Source organism: Mandrillus leucophaeus, unplaced genomic scaffold, assembly GCF_000951045.1.
Source record: "Mandrillus leucophaeus isolate KB7577 unplaced genomic scaffold, Mleu.le_1.0 Scaffold503, whole genome shotgun sequence".
NCBI lineage: Eukaryota > Metazoa > Chordata > Mammalia > Primates > Cercopithecidae > Mandrillus > Mandrillus leucophaeus.
Window position 1 is genome coordinate 1215734 of NW_012105399.1, and position 14578 is coordinate 1230311.

The 14578-nt window shown below is 41.0% G+C and overlaps 1 long non-coding RNA gene across 1 annotated transcript in view; it reads right to left on the reverse strand.

The window, feature by feature from the left end:
• The window catches only part of LOC105551027, a 182667-nt gene that overhangs the window by 155572 nt on the left and 12517 nt on the right, over positions 1 to 14578 (reverse strand). The window contains exon 2 of the long non-coding RNA XR_001007810.1: positions 305 to 518. This is a non-coding gene — a long non-coding RNA (uncharacterized LOC105551027). The remainder of the gene's footprint in view (positions 1 to 304; positions 519 to 14578) is intronic.

Genomic DNA, 14578 nt, shown 5'->3' on the forward strand with positions numbered 1-14578 from the left:
AGGCAAGAAATAACTAAGATCAGAGCAGAACTGAAGGAGATAGAGACACAAAAAACCCTCCAAAAAATCAATGAATCCAGGAGCTGGTTTTTTGAAAAGATCAACAATGACCCTAAGAGCTAAGTCCTATTATCTTTCTCTTTTTTTCAGGTAAAATTGAGGCACAGAGAAATTAAGTTACAGGATCACACAACTAGCTATAAAGTAATTGAAATAAGAGCATCATGAACCTATTTGTCACCCATGGAGATAAAAATGGACAAACTGGAAATATAACTATTGTAAGTTCTTCAGCATGGCTTACCTTCTGTGATTTGCTCACATGGTCAGAACCGTCCTTAGGTAACAAGCATGCCATGCTCTGGCCCAACCTCTGTCCTCATCTGAATGTAGGAAGCTTTGGATGATGTCTGCGTATCCTCAGAACAGTCTCCTAGCCATTCCTCTCTCAACCAGACCCGGAGGCATGCAGTGCCAAGGAGCTCTTCTGTCCTATTGAAAGCAGAGAATGGTTCTCTCTGAAATAAGTACAAAGAGCAAGCAAATTTAGTCAGTTTATGCAAAACACAAAATGGCATCTGCCATCTGGAAAAACACACTAAAGCCGTGAGCCGTCAAGCCCCTTTCAAGACTTTGGCATGTAAAATCAACATTTTTTTTTTAAGTCTGAAAGGTCCATGTGAACTTCCAGCTTCATTAAATGTAATTCACCCTGCCTCCCAACCCCGATTACTGTTGCTGACATCCAATCACCCATCACACATAGTTCCCCATTTTAAAAAATTAGATACATAAGTAGATAGATAGACAGATGACAGATAGATAGATAGATAGACAGATATTTTTTACTAAGTGGTGAAAAGGTCTCTGAGAGATAAGCTTACCAACAGAGGATTTTTAAAGAAAATAATAAAGAAATATCCTTCATAATTACCTTCTTTTTCACGTTTAAAATGGTTTAAACAAATAAACTTGCCTTTATGTTGCCTATATAAACTTGGAACCTAGTTTGTCACTGACATTCCAGAGGCCCAAGATTGGGGGTTGATACTGCTGGTGTCTCTGCGATCACAAACTCCTGATCTTGCCTCCATCTGCACTAACCTCAAGGAGCTCAAGATAGATGAGAACAAGAAGGGCTGCTTAGGTTTTGCCTTAGTGCCAGGCTGAGTAAGCAGGGCATCCAGGCAGAAATATGTCCAGCAGACAAGAACAAAAATAAGGTAAGATGCTGTCAATGCTTCATTAAGAGTTACATTTAAATGGGTAGGAACTGAGACCTGAAAAGTCACTGATGCAGTGTCAGGGGAGGGCTGATCAAACCAAATGCACTGAGAAGGAACAGAATCACCACTGAGGATGAAGTTATCCATGGTCTTCGAATCAAGGAGGCTGGGGCACAGTCAGAAATAGCAATCAAGACAAGAACACTGGACCAAAACACAAGGAACAGTAGCTAACGTGCAATAAGGGATTCCCATGGCCTAGCTACTTTACATCCATTAGATCATTGAGTGTCACAACAATTATAGGAGGAAAGTACAGTGCATATGAGAAAACTGGAGGCCAGAGAGGTTAGGTCATACTGCTAGAGGAAGTGTTTAGATTTAAATACAGATAGTCTGATTTCAGAGTTTATCCCTATAACCACTACATTTTACTGCCCAGCATATGTATGTAGAACCCAAGACTAGAAAGATATACACCATAGGCTGCTTTCTCCTGGTGATAGAATAACAGGTGACTTTTATTTTATCCAATGTATTACTCTGTATTTCCATATTCCCTATTTTATAATCAGAACTTTTCAAAGGTTACTGGGAAACTAAACTTGCTTAATGGAAAAAAGAAACAGAAACTTCATGAATGAAGAAAACTTGGTTTTCTTAGGAGCAGAAAACCATATAAGGCGAGAGGTTCGTGTCAGGATCTGAATAGTACCTAGGATTAGTGCTGGTGCTGTTCAGAACAGAGTCTGCTGCTGTCTCTTTCCTAGTCAATGCCATTCCAAGGCCAAGGATCTGTTCCCCAGGTCAGACAATTGGGAGTAGGGGAGGGATTGTGGGGGGCCAGAATGAGGAACGGTTCATTTCTCCAGGACTGATCTGATCAGAGCATCAGATTCTCCACTTCTTTTCTTAGTCAGCACAATCTATCTATGTGTATTTGATCGTGACTGTCTCATTCCATCATCTTCTGCCACATTTAGAATTGCCTGGTGACACTTGCATCAAAACGACTAGTCTTTTGATCATTTCTTTCCCTTTCAGATTTAGGGAGATGTGCTGAAGTCTTCCAGAAGTCAGCATGCTGCTCTAATAGGAACAGATGTGAGTTTGGAATCCACCGGACCTCACTGAAACCCTTAGCTCTGTTGCTTATCAGCTGTGTGACCATGGACAATTTATTTCACCTCTTTGATCCTCAGTTTCCTCATCCGTAAAATGCAAGATGCTAGGAGGATTGGACTGGCAATATAAATTGTTGTTGTTGTTGTTGTTGTTATTATCAGCAACAGTAATAACATTAGATACTATCACCCATGAGTTGCAGCAGAAGACCCATTCCTGCCACTCCTGGATGGTTGCCAAGTTGCTGCAGAAATGATGTGACAATGGACTCCAATATATTATTGAAGTGACATTCTCCAACTCCAGGGCCCGAGGAGCTTGCTGCTATCACAGAAGCTCCTTTAGGCCAGTCTTTTGAGTGTCACTTACACCAGTTTGGAAGTAATCTGCTTGCTCGCCCTTCCAGCAAAGGATGTCATGATCAGCTAATGGAAAGTGACAAGAAGGGATATAATGAATGAGAGGGAGTTAAAGTTTGGGATAAAAAAAGAGCCTTGTTCTTTTGGGGAATGCACAATGCTAAGCATACCATGTTAAATCGTGCGTGTCAAATAATGGACTAATTAAGAATCTTCATCCATTTTTTTCACATCTCATTTTTGTTGTCCTTTGAAAGATGTATTTTCAAATTAGCTCTTAGCTCTTTAAATAAGTACCAACAGGAAATAAAAAGACACCTTGTCTATCAGAGAAGCAAATGATAAACTGAAAAGAAAACACATGGGAAAGGAGATGGAGGTTTTGTGGGAGATGCTGAGAAGTTTTTATCATCATAGCAGCAACTTCTTGAATAATGGAATTTAATAACATATAATAAACTATGATCCAGGAGAACTCTGATTCAATCCCACTAATTGTTTGAGCCAGTGAAAGGAAGGCAAAGTTTACCATGCCAACATGCTGCTAATGCCACTGAACACCGCAGGGAACAGACAATTGTTCCCAGCTGCCTACCTCCTCACACAGAGGGGGCACATGGTCCCTGCCCCAAACACCGAGCTGAATCTCCAACTTTCAATGACAATCCTAGTTCTAGGACCTTAAAGTCACAGAATTGTAATTTTTGCAATCAACAAACTATTGTATTAAGCAGAGAATGGAGGGGTAACTAGATACAAAGCCCCCAATTAGATCATAAAGAATAATAACCAATATGCTTTCAGGCTAATGCCAAAAAGTACAAAAACCTATTATAAATTTAATTGAGCACATGATCATAAGCACTATTTTTCTACTTACATAGTTTTGCTGTATTAAGGTAGATTCCAAATAAAGAAACACTTTTTTTTCATTGTTATTGAAAAGGGTGCTTTTTTTCTTTTCACTTTGGATCATTTGACCAATGTGAAAAATGGGAAGGTATAATTAAGAAAAAAAATATTTTTTCCTGTCTTTACTCAGTTTTTATTTAAGTATAAAAATTAAGAAGAGGAATTGAGGCAATTATTTGGATAATACAGGTCTCTCCTAAAAGATGAGGTTTCTAATGAAAATACATTATTTTCGCCTGAATTATTCAGATAATGCCCTTAGTTTTCTACTTTATTTTATAGGTGTGGGTCTGTCTGTTGATTAAAAAAATCCTTTATAATCACCTTAAATGATTCTTTAGGTTTTTATGACAATTAAATATATAAGGGTTTTGGTACATAAATCCTATATACCTCAGGAATAAACCATCTGAAACTCTACAGAACATTTTGCAAAGCAGCTATTTAAATTACTAAACCAAAACAAGAACAACAACAACAACAAAAAGCAAGAAGAAGTATTAACTTTTTTCTCTCAGAAATGTTCATGAAATCTTAATGGTTACATTTGGCGGTAGAAGGAGGAGTGAAATACCTTTGTAAACTGATAGTCTAAAAACAGGAAAATTAGTATTGTGCCACGGCTATGAGCAGCTAATAAAGAGAACATGGTTAAAAGAGATTAAGGTTCAAATTAAGGTCAGAAAAGAGACTGATTGAGGAAAACTGCCATGTTCCATTGCATGGCAGTTTAAGTGAGACAGTTTCCCCCTGAATCAGCCTTAGGTTGAAAAATTACACTGTTGGGGTTAATAAAGAGGCCAGGCATTTGTTTGGACTGAGACTTCAATTAAAATGTTATTTGGGGTAGCCAGAGCTAATGTCTTGCTTAGAGGTAAACTGAACTGCCTTTTAAGAGGATGGAAAAAAAAAAGAAGATGAAGAAGAATAAAAAAGACCACCTAATCTGTCAAAGACCCTGAATAACTGGCAGAAAGAATTGTGTCTGCTGGACCTGTGCCCAACTCAGCAGTGAGCATTCTTAAAGGTTTTGTGACATCATCTGAGGCAGCTGAGGTTTTCTGAGTTTTTGATTGTTGCACTGGGTGAAGAATCTAGTGTTCAGCTGAGCCTTTTTGAGACAAAGAAAAAAATCTGGTCAGTATAATATGCCAAGTTTGGGCTTTTTTTAATGCCACAAAAGGGGTGGGACCAAGAATTCTGGGTCTTAGTCTCATGACTCTTCCCCAAAGACAAAAATTGATGGGTACAGTTAATTGAATTTCTCAGTCCATACCAATTTGCCCACAGTTAGACAAAACCCACCAAAGTTTGCTTTCATTTCACTTCTTTAGAGCGAGTGAAAATCCTTCCTAAATAAGTTCCTCTTCCTCTACATTCACTCCTATATTCCATAGAGATTCATTCAGCATGTTTACTCTGGACAGCATCAAGCATACTTTGGTCAACAAAACACATTTCCCAAATTTTATAGGGCTTATACTTTGAGGAAAGGAGGAGCAGCTGATAAGTTATATATATATTTACAAACTGCTAACATTAAAAGAAACAACACCATGATGGAGATAGATTCCAGTTCTTTTCAGTATTTTTCTTAACCTATCCCATGAGTAGCAACATGAAGACCTCATTGCAAGGGCAAGGGGTGGCTAAGGCAGCTGGTTAATGGTGGATACAAAATATGTGATTTTCTACTGGGGAGTTGAATTTGGGATCTGGTCATGGAGATAAAGAGATTCACAGAAAGAGAGGTGGGACAGCCCCAAGTAGCGTGGATAAGAATGAAAATTAACTTAAGAATATGGACGTGATTGACATTTTTTGTCCAAACAGTGATACAACAGAGCAATGGACTGATAGCTATAGAAGTGCCGAACCAGGAAAGGTCTCTGGGCTAGGGAAAGACACTATCTCATCGAAGAAGCGGGACCAGGTAACAGCACATAGAGGGGTGCTAGGGTCCAGAGAAGAGGAAAGGAACCATTCTTGTCCCTTGTTTCCCTCATGCTGTTCAGTTTTTTAACAAAATTTAGAAAATGAACACTGTTTGGCTTGATCCCCATTCCAATTGGCCCCAAGTCCAGTTTTTTATTGAACTAAAGAAGATGTTAATGAAAGCATAAGTCCCCCCTCTCCCAATTTCACCAAAATTAAAACAAAATAAATTTGCTAATCAAGGACATTTCATCTTCAGAATATTCTTGAAGAAAATAAACTTGGTTGAAAGAACAGTGGCAGGCAGTGACTTAAGCTACTCTGGAGGCTGAGGTAGGAGAATCGCTTGAACCCGGGAGGCGGAGGTTTCAGTGAGCCAAGATCACGCCACTGCACTCCAGCCTGGATGACAGAGCAAGGCAAGACTCCATCTGAAAAAATAAAAAAAGACTACTCCACACACAGCACACAGAGGCATAATGCAAAATGGGAATGATAACACTTTGAAAACAAAATGCCAATAATGAGATCATTGCAAAGGGAACAGGGAACCAGCAAGCTGAGAAGTAACACAACGTCCACGAGTGCTACGTCTGTCCAAGTGGTGGCAAAATCTGCCAGGCCCAGATTGACTTCATTAGTCATTTAGAAGCACATAGATCACAGAAAAAATTCACCTCCTCCTCACTGAGAAAGAATTGATCATCAGTATAAATAGAAAGGAATTAGAACACCAATTCTTCACAGCATAAATATTTCATTCACCAACCAGTTGTGATTTCGCCCGTGGCAATTAAGAAAATATGCAATATTACCACTGGACAGGTGTGAATGTAATCAACTTTAGCAGAGAATCGAGGTGGATAATTCATATTGAATACAGAATTAATGCACAGATTATATTTTCTCAGATGTAATTAAGGAACTTGGGGAGAAAGAAGCACAATTATATAACCCATTTAGCCCTATTCACAGCTCTGTTACTCCTTCAGGTCTACTTGCACCAATGTGATTCTCATTCAGCAAATATTTGTCAGGCACTTTCTAGATATAGGACACCATGCTAGATAATGGGAATTCTACACAGAACAACCTTCTCTCTTAACATCCTCAACTCATCTTCAGTCCTCTCTGTGCCCTTACCCAGCTTGGCTTTTCTCCAAAGTATTTTCACTACCTGACATCATATCATATCTGTATTTGTTTTTTGTTCATTGCATCACTTACTAAAATACTAGCTCCAAGAAGCAGGCACTTTGACTGTCTTCCTGTGTGGTGTACCCAACATTTAGGCCGCATTAAGAGCTCAAAGAATGCTGTTGAATAAATAAGGCTTATGTCCAAAAAGACTATTCATTTCCATTAGGAAAAGCAGAATAAAAGAAAACTATAGCTATGAGCATCCATAATTAGGGTTTCTAACCTAGGAAATGAGGGAGGTCTTTCTTGAACAAATGACTTCTAAGTTGGACCCTGAACAATGAGGAAGAGCATGTCTGGAGACGGGGTTAGGAGGCCTTTCAAGGAGAGACACCAGCATGTATAATGGTACTTGTGGGGTTGAAATAAAGGGGAAAAGACCAGAGATGTGGAATCATGCTGAGGAAAGGGGGAGTCAAGAGATGAGGCAGAAGCCATGGACAAGAGCCAGATTATCCAAAATCTTGTAGGACATGTTCAAAATTGTAGACTTATTCCAAGAGCAATATGGAGAGTTTTAAGCAGTGACATGGCCAAAGTTCTTAATTCATGATCTCTCTGACAAGCACAAAAGGAAGCATTTTCATGTGAGCATTCTGAAATTGGGCATGAGAAGCTGCTGGAATATTTCAGAATGTAGAGAAGCAGAAAAACTTAACTATATTTATTGAGTATCAGCCAGAAGCACCTGATTATAACAGGCAATGTGGGGAGGGTGGTGACCACAAAAAGTTAGCATCCTTTGTTCCTGAAGAGAATGTAGCCTAGCCAGCCTGCTACCAAAAGGCAATACACACCCATGGAAAAGTTAGAGAAAACTGAGAAACCACAGATGAACTGATTCACTGTCTCTTTCCTGACTGCCGGAAGGCCATTATTACCACAAAAGGCCCTTCCTAGTGTGGCAGGACAACACTTTGCTACCTCTACCTCCACCAGGTCTACCCTGGTTTTCTGAATTCCAGCAGCAAGAGGCCACCCCAGACGCCCCAAACATGGGACAGATATCCTCCATGCCTTTGCATGAGCTGCCTGTCATTCTATCCCTCTTCACACTCACGACTGGTCTTCTGCCTAGGACCCAGCATGAGTACATGACATGTGCCAGGTGCCCAAAAAGTATCTGTTGAATAAATGTTAGGGATTGAGCTAACATGTCACCCTTATTCCACCTTTCTAGTGCACACTTCCTGAGTGCCTGCTTTGTGCCAGGCACAGTGTTGAGGCCTTTCCATGCATTCTGATTTCATCTTCACAACAATCTTGTAAGGCAGATATTGTTACTATCCCCCGTGTACAGACAAGACAACCAAACTAAGGCTCAGAGAGGTACAGAGGCTTGCTTAAGAGTTCTCTCACCTTGCAACAGGGACATAAACCCACTTCTGCTCCTCTCGTAAGCTCCCAGTGTGACTAATTACTTGCTTATGTTCACCTCCTTCTTGAAGGCTCCCTTGATATTCCAAATTACCATGAACCTAAGCCTCGGGACTCCTAAAGTATTTTGTGTCAATGTGTGTCCATAGCCATTCTACCTAATTTCTTCCTGGCACTGTTAGTGTCTCTGGTGGGTCTTGGTATCATCAGTGTTAAGTACAGTTATTTGGCACTTGGTAGAAGTGTAAATTAATATTTTTCAAAGAATAAGTGAATAAAGAAATCAGCTCAAAGCAATCTAATATAAACTCTAAATGTGCCCTTTAAGAAAACTAATAAGAAAACTTTTTTTTTTTTTTTTTTTTTGAGATAGTCTCCCTCTATAGCCCAGACTGGAGTGCAGTGGCATGATCTCAGCTCATTGCAACCTCCACCTCCCAAGTTCAAGCGATTCTCCTGCTTCAGCCTCCTGAGTAGCTGGGACTATAGGTGTGCACCACCATGCCAGGCTAATTTTTTTGTATTTTTAGTAGAGACAGGGTTTTACCATGTTGGCCAGGCTGGTCTCGAACTCCTGGCCTCAAGTGATCCACCCACCTCAGCCTCCCAAAGTGCTGGAATTACAGGTGAAGAAAACATATTATACATGAATCCAACAGATAGAGTATGATCACTCCCATTAACAAGAATTCTACAGTCCTTATCCTTTCCCTTATCTCCACCCATTACAGCATTCCTTTAAAGAATGGTTTATCTGGTAAATTGAATATTTGTTTTATTTTCAAAATTAAAGATGCCAATATTATACCATTGCATAAAGAGAGAAAAGGGAATCACGAAGACATTTATAAGACTATTCATGAGTCATGGGTCTATGCGCAAGCCTAGAGGGCATACAGTTGAGGAGCATATAGGAAAGAAACTGTTCACTGCCAACTCTTCTCCCAAGGAGAATATGAGAGGTAATGCTTTTTAAACTTGAAATATACTTTCCAAGAATATGTAATGCAGACATGCAAAAGGTGAAATACTACAAACCAACCACTCTACAGAAATTGTCGTCTCCCAGATGAGATTACTACACTAGAAACAACATGTTTATTGGCTCACAAAAGACATGTCACCTAACAGTTCATAGTAGGGAGTCTGAGGAAAATAACTCACCCATTGTGAAGTCAATGTTCAAATCAATATCCCTTGGGGAGAAAAATATTGCTCATTGATAGAGATTGATTTTTCTTTTCCTTAAGAAAATTCCCGAGGGGTAAACAACATTTTTTTTTTCATAGTGAATGTAACTAAACAAGGCAATGTTAAGGTCTACATTTTCCTAGCCTCATTAGCATGATACTCAAAAATCATGAGTGTAATTATAAATGCCTTTTGACCTACTGAAAAATAGATACCAGTTCCAATTTTTAAAATTTCATTTTAATATCCAAGCAACGGGATTTCAAAGACAACTTGATGTATTTCTCTGCTTTACTAAACAACACTATTATAAGTGAGATACTTTTTGACACTTTAAAACAATTTTTAAAATTATATATAAATGAAAAAAACTGGATCTTACATTTTTTAACCTATGAATTTTGAAAATGTTCTTACTGCCTTCACCTTACTTTTCCACTCCCATTTGTACCCCTAAACCATTAAAAAGCATACAGAAGCCATGGATCTTACATTTTCCAAAGGCCTTCACAAAAGCAAGATGTTTTCATGGGCAAATGGAAAAGATGGCTGAATAAATTCATTTTATATTTAGCATGTTGGTTCAGACTGGTGAATATTTAGATTTATTTACAAGGCTACAGTAGATTATAGTGTTCGATACATAGACTGTCTTCTCAGGCCACATGTGTGACCAAAAGAAAGCTTGCCTTCTACCCTTTGAAACTCAAAAGTTGCATAAGAAAGGACAGATGGATGATTTGGGGAAAAAAGAAATGTCATTCAATTAATGTTTGTTGAAAAGGGTGTCACAGATCATTGGCAGAATTTCCACTCATTGGCAACTCCCCGAAGCAGCCAAAGATTAATTGAACACCCAGACTACTGGGTTCTATGAGGAGAGGAGAACAATAGTGTGTTGGTGATTACAGAGGCTGAAATGTGGAACCAACAGAAGTATAGCTGAATGAACCATCTTCCTCATGCAGGAAGAGCACCCCCACAGCCAAACAATCTTTGTTCTTTATTCCTGGGATAGAGATGGATTCATATCATACCACACTCTTGTACTCTATTTCTCTTTCTAAAAGAATGCATTTTTCAAGTGATTTAAACATAAAATTAGGAGCAAAGTTCATTGGTTGGCATAGGTTCATGACCTACAACTTGACCTTAGGAAACACTTAAACCACACTGATTATACAGATTTTTCTCATCTAATGGTATAATATCTATAACTACATGCATCTGGTAACATACTAAATGCTGTCTAGAACAACAAAGCAAAGAAAACCAAAAGCCCACAATTTAAAATTAAAAAAAAAATAAGATCTAAGCCCACCTTTGTAAACATTTGCTTCTGTAAGAAGTTAAAAAAAAAGAAAGAAAAGGAAAAGAAAAAAGATCCACCAGAAGTACCAAAATCAAATATTTATTAGTCTTTTAATTTTCTACTTATTTGAAATTCAAAAATAATTTTCATGCTTTGATAGGAATGTGGGGTTGTTTATCATTTCAAAAGCACTTCTCCTTTTATCACAAATCGAAGAAGAACTAACATTGAGAAACAAGGAACCAGAATATTTAGAGAAACTGGGAATAAACTATAAACTAACATAGGCAAGGGAGAGAAAATATGATCCTCTCAAAAGAATAATGTAGCAACAATCAGAGCACATCTGGGATTTGATTTAAACCAACCTGGAACCAGATTGGATCTCCAAGCTGTTCTGTACACACACACACACACACACACACACACACACACACTGAGATTTCCAAAAGTGAAATTTCCAGAAGTTATCCTAGAGAGTTAACCCCAGAAAGGACTTTACTGGCAGACACAGGCATAACTTTACTCCTTCTGTGATGGCCCATGAGTGGGGTCTATGGCAGTCTGAATAGATGGGCCTTTCTGTCGAAAGATTCTGCCTAATCCTTCCCACCAAAGCAGGGTTCTAAAGGTGTCAGCAGGATTTGGCTGACTGGATCATTAATGGAGCTATGGTTAATTATTGACTGATTAGGGATTTACCTTATCTTTCCGTCAGGAGCTGGCTCAAGACTTAACGGTAAGCAATTTAGAGCCAGGGTGAACCTACACACATGCCTTTTTCTTCTTTCCCTTTGGGCCACTTTAGCTTGCCCTTCCCCGTAATTCACATTCAGGGCCAAATGGCCAGTCCTTACAAGGCGTGGGAGTCCTCAAGAGCACCGAAAATGAGAGGGGCCAGGTCCACGTGACAAGTGTCCAGAGACAGAGGCTTAGAGAAATGTGCCTTTTGCAAAACAGTATTTATGTGTCAAGGTTTTCCAGTTAAGTCCCTGGGAGACAGAAAAAAAAAAAAAAAAAAAAAAAAGCACTTGCTTTTTGTCTCTAAAAGTTCTGGTGATGCCCGTGGGTGAGAATCCGCCCCTCACTCCCTAAGGCCCCTTGGCAAAGCCAGGGAATGAGTACAGGCAGCTCAGGCCCAGCTGCCCCAGATAAGAGGTGGCCCGTGTTAATGCACAGGCTTCCTCTGCACCTCAGCAGGGCCTTCCTTTTCTAAACAGTCTCCCTTTAATGTTGGCGAATGTTGTTTTTCCATTGACTCAACATCTCGCCTGGTGGTAAGCCGGTGGGGAAAGTTGCAGCGGGGGAGGGTTAAAGTGGGAGAGAGTGATGCCAAAGCAAAAGAGCTGGACGGTCAGCCAGGTTTCCAAACAAGCTAGACACCTGCTTTGGAAAGACAGTGGTGGAGCCTAGACTTCTGGCTCCCTCTTCACTTTGATCAGCCTTTTGTTCCCTGCAGGTCTGTGATGGGCTCCCTGCCCCTCCCCACACCATTGCCCCCTTCACCGGGAGCTACTTCAACTTGGAAACCATCAAATACTCATAACTTTTCTCTATGAATGTAACTGTCTTATCTGAAGAAAAGCGAAAACAGTTATTGGAATGAATGAAAGAAGGGAAAGGAATTCTAAGGAAGAGAAGATGGAAGGAAAGTAAGTGAGAAGAGGAAATTTGGAGAGAAAAAAAAGAAAGGGGAAAAGAGAATAGAGGAATAGAAATTAAAAGTAAAAAGAAAAGAATAAAAGGATAGAACAAAAAATAAAGAAAAGGAGGAAGGGCAAAGGAGAAGGACTGCAGAAGAGTGAAGTCCAAAATGGAAGCTTTTCTCCCAGAAGCTCCGTTTCTCAAGCCACAGGACCGTCCCGGGGCTGAGGATGAAGAACAAGCGCTTCTCTGGGCAATCCCAGGTCAAGGGGCATTTTCAAAACCAAATCTTGATTAGAGCCAGCTAAATGTTTTGACTTGAGGGAGACACTGAGGATTATAAAGCAAAATAGAGCAGCATGAGTAAGAAAGAAACAGGAAAAGAAAGAAAATTTAAAAAAACTCATGGGGACACAAAGGGAATGATAGAAAACACTTCTGAATCAGCTAGTCATCTACTAACAAGCTGTAAAGATCTCCAATGACAAGTTGTCACATTAGTTTAGTGAAACTGAAGCAGTACTTATCCCCTTTCCTGTGCTTAATCTCTCCCTGCGTGCCACAAAAACATGCTACCACGTTTAATAGGATTAGTTTCGTTCACTTTCTCCCCCCACCCCTTTTATTTTTTACAATTCTATTTTCAGCAATACAGGGATCCTTGAATTCATCAACTTCCTGTGGTGCACAGCAAAACCTGGCATGCATGGTTTTTACCCTTTAAATACTTTATTTTGAATGTGAAAAATGTAATTTAACTATTTCCTATCTTTCCCCCCAATAGCCATAGCTTGGGGGTGGGGGAAGGTGTTGATGGTAAAAGGGCCAAGACAAAAACAGTGTTCTGGAAAAGGGCTGACACAGCCCAATCCCTGCAGAAGCTACGTGCCCTAAGTGAAATTGCTCTAGCTCAGACTACAGGCAGACCTGGATTCCAATTCTGGCTGTGCCACTTACTGGCCTTGCGGCCTTGAGCAAGTGGTGAAGCCTTCCCCAGTCTCAGTTCCCTCATTCAAACACAGGGATAATTCGTCTCTGGGCTGTTGGGAGAATTACATATACTATACTTTATTTCCTCACTTCTAAGATTAACTTTTTCTCATATTTTATGCTCCTGAAATCAGTGTCTCACAATCCATTGTGCATTTAAGATCCTCGTGTTTTCCTTTTCTCCTAAAGGCCATCTTTAAATGGTGTATTTTATAATCTACTACATTTTGGAATCAAGAAACGGGAATTGTGGGGTGTAAAGCACCTGTCCCAGTCCTGAGGCACAGCAGTGCTCAGGAAGTGCTGGGAGTATCTATCGCCGCCCATTTTCACTATGCCTGCTGCCTCCTTGCCCCATTCCCACGGAAAGATCACTTTGGAATAGGACAGAAGAAGGTGTTGACACTTTTGCCCCTCATCCAGATCCTGCTAGACTAGAGTTTCTAATTGAGGTTTCAGAGATCTGCCTAAATCAAACACCGATCATAACTGCCCATACTGGGTCAGAACCAGAATCCTTCGGTCCACTCTGCTCCCTCAAAGGGTCACCAACTGCCATGCTTAGCAGTGTCTTGCAAACAGTAATTATCTGATGAATTGAATTATTCTATTTTCTTTGAGTCCACTTTGGGTTAAGCACCCCCTCCCGCTCTCCGCAGCACCGCCGTCAGATTAGCAATGGAGAGACAAGGGGATGAACTCGCCTGATAGTGGTGGGAAAAGGACGGTGGGGCAGGGGACAGGAACCCAGAGGAGTGAAAGGAGCAGCAGGGCCTAGAGAGGGGACGGAGGAAGATGGAGCTGGGAGGAAGAAGGAAGCTGGCGTGAGAGGCGCTGTCGAGGCGCTGCAGGGGGGCACACACCGAGGAGCAGCCCGCACCCCCAGTGGGCTGAGAGGGCGCCGGGGACCCGCACTGAGAGTCAAGGCAGACCCGCTTCGCCACCCATAGCGTACCCCGGGAGAGAGTCCGGGACGCAGGGCCCCCGAGGCTGCGGGTCCAAGTCCTTCCGCCAACCCGGGATTAGCGAGTCAGCCGCTTCAAAAGTCTAGGCGAGAGGAAGCCCAGACGCGTCGGCCTTCGCCCGGGCTGGAGCAGCTGCCAGATTTAGCCTCCCGCCTCGCCTTTTCTCCGGCCTACCCCTCAGCCCCTCAAACAAGGCTTCCACACGCCTCCCGCCCCGCCTGTTTCCCGGGCCTCCTCCGGGGAAAATGGGACTCTTCGCCCACCCAACATCCCTCTACCCACCTCCCCCGCGCCCCCCAGTTCCAAGTTCCCCCAGCAGACCCCACCCACACTCTCTCCCCC